Raw genomic sequence first — 3,100 nt, 5'->3', positions numbered from 1 at the left:
TGCCGTCAGAGAACAAAGGGTCCAGTCTGATGTGGATTCTTGCGAAAGGGGCTCTCACAGGAAGCCTGAGTAACCCAGTGGACGAGCAGTGAATTGGCCAGTCTTGGAATGAATTTAGCTGCTGGTTGGCAGGTGGGGTACATGTAAAGTACCACATCCAGGCTACACAGTAATTTGTTTTTAATTACCGTATTTGCTTGGGAAATTCTGTGAGGTCTACTTGCTGCTCATATTGGTATGCTAATTGACTGTTTGGAGATTTACAAACTAGCTTTTACAGTGTCCTTTTTGATAGCCTGTGGTGATCTGAATAGCATGTTATTTATTTGGTTCTTCTAAAATTTTGTTTTAATATCTCAAATAAAGATGAAAGAGAAAATGTATCTCTTACTAAATCCCTCAACTTCAACTAGTGAAGATTGTGAGAAGGTATCACCTTTTAAGTATGTCTTTGATTTCATTTTATTTCCTGGCTTAAAAAATGGAATATTTTTGTGTGAAATGTTCATGAGTGTCAACTAGTAAATACTGATTTATGTGTGTGCTCTTACAACCCAGGGAGGTGGGAGATGGGAGAGGAAGGCGAGGAGAGCAGCCAGAGTATTAGAGGAGACAAGCAAATGGTGAGCCAGGTGCCTGCCCAGCAGGAAGTGTGCCCAGGGGCAGAGCCTGGCAGTCCACGGTGCGTCAGTGGGTCAGATGGGGTTCAGAGGAACACAGGTGCTGGGTAAGTCCATGCCCACACTCTGGGAGCAGTCATGGATCAAGCAGGGCTGGATGAGAACAGGCAGAGAGATGACCTACATGAATGATGAAGAGGCAGTCAGAACTGGGTCAGAGGATACACGGGAGGCTGTGAGTGAGAAGGTGAGCATACCTGTAGACAGGGCTGTGCGAAATTCTGCCAGCCAGAGAGGTAGTCTCCTGCAGATGTTGGACTGAGAGCAGAGACTGTAATGTTATAATTGTGCATCTAGGGTTTCAAAACTGTTGGGGTGGGGATAAGGGACTAATACAAATTATCAGTGATCTAAGAAGTGGCCCTATTGTCAGAGCTTGTTGCATTTGTATTGATATAAATTTCCTGATACAAATTTAAAATATAAGAATTCCATGTTGCACATTTAGCCTGTGTGTGATTTCTGGGGTTGGAGGTGCATTGTTGTTTTTATTTTTGTTTTTTAACCAGATGTACTCTAATTCAGTCCTCCAGGGTATGTAATAGTTCCTGACAGATAATTGGTGCTTAATAAGTTTCATGTAATATTTATTGGATAAAAGTTAATTTTTCTTTCTGTAATGTTTTAGCCCCAGAGCTGAAAGATAAAAATTGTGGCTCTATGCCCACAAGAATTTGATTCTTCTTCCTACGCAGAACAAAGTTTAGAGCCTTTCTGTGAAATGTAAGTACCAATTCATTTTGACTTGTCAATCTAAATATTTTTACTTTGTTCTTCTTGGGAGATGGGTATAGGTTATACTATATTTTAAAATATATTTAGTCATTGTCAATACTGTTAGAAGTCATTATTACATTGAGGTGCTATAAATATGATATATGGTCAGAGATGCAGGAATTCTCACCTGGACCAGAAGTACCTACTCTAACTAGGAAGATGATGTCTATAGCCTCGTGCTCAATAATATTTATGTATGTTTTAAAATGAGACTCCTACAAACATGGCTAAATCACTGCTTCTCACACTGGAGCCACACCTTTTTCCTCGGCAGGGCTGGGGCGGTGGGGCGAAACTCATGTCGCATAGGGTTTAGAGCGGCAAGTCTAATTTCTTTGGGTTTAGTTCAGTGGGTTCAGTGCAGGTTCTCTACCACATACTAGAGCCATGAAGTGGCTAGAGTAATCTCATGTGTAAAATGAGAGTAATAACAGTACTTAGTAGTGTTGATGTGAGGCTCGGACATGTGTGTGTGTGTGTGTGCATCTAAGACATTGGCAGAACCATATAGTAAGCACTATATGTATTGGCTGTCATCAGTACCATTCTGAGTATAATAATTATCCCTTTGATTCATATTTTAGAGGAGGAAAGTGACTAGAGGCTGGAGAGGACTTTGACCGCTCCTAAAGGCCAACAAATATGGTGGTAGATAGGATGAAAATAGAAAAGACTGAAAATAGAAACATTCATTAGAAAATTGGAACAATTTTCTCTCCACCTAGACATTTAACAAAGATTTCATTTTCTGTCCAGGTGTTTGATAACCGGTGGATATAATATATACATTTTTTATGAATAAAGATAATGCAGTCATAGACCATACTAGAAAATAACTACATATATACAGATGAATTCTCTGTGCTCTTTTTGGTTGTGAGGATAATAATTAAGCTGTGCTTTCATGACAGGTATAATTATGAGACAATATTGACTGAGAATTCAAGATATGCAATTAACACGAAATGGTAACAACTCAGCATATTATGATCTACTGGCAATCATAAAGCAAATTTATTTTGTTAAAAGAAGAAAAGAGATCTGACATAAAAATATCATGGAGGAATGTGAGAATTAAAGCAAAATTTGGATAGCCAAGTGATCAAAGTTGATTATCCTAGGACAATCATGATTCTAATAGAAGTTATCAGATCTTTGCTGAGGGATGCTACCCCCAAGCCCACTTGTGACATCATAATCAACACACCTATCTATGTAATTTTTTCCTGGGATTGCCTTGTATTGTTTAAAATCACATTTAATCCTTCCACAATAGGAGGCTGATATGCAGTTGTGGCTGCCTGAATCACACCGATTTACTCCCTAATATCATTTGAGAAAACCACTTTATAAACTAATGTCCTGATTCCAAGCAGAAAAAAGATGGAATACAAAATAAAATGTCCACGGGGGGTTTCAGCATTTCATTTGGGGTGTCATATTGAATATTAAAATGCAATATAATAAAAAAATGTTTAGAAGAGATGAGATGATGGCGTCCTTTTGAATAACTCAAAGTAAAAAACACTGCCTCAGCTTTGAGTGCTACATTTTATTTATAGCTTCCACTGATATCTTGACTTCTATCATGGAAGCTCTCGTTAGTTTGCAGAGATGGTTTTATAAGCCTCCTGGGTGAAGGG

The sequence above is a fragment of the Molossus molossus genome, unplaced genomic scaffold (assembly GCF_014108415.1).
Source record: "Molossus molossus isolate mMolMol1 unplaced genomic scaffold, mMolMol1.p scaffold_m16_p_5, whole genome shotgun sequence".
NCBI classification, from domain to species: Eukaryota; Metazoa; Chordata; class Mammalia; order Chiroptera; family Molossidae; genus Molossus; species Molossus molossus.
This window is presented reverse-complemented; position numbering follows the sequence as displayed.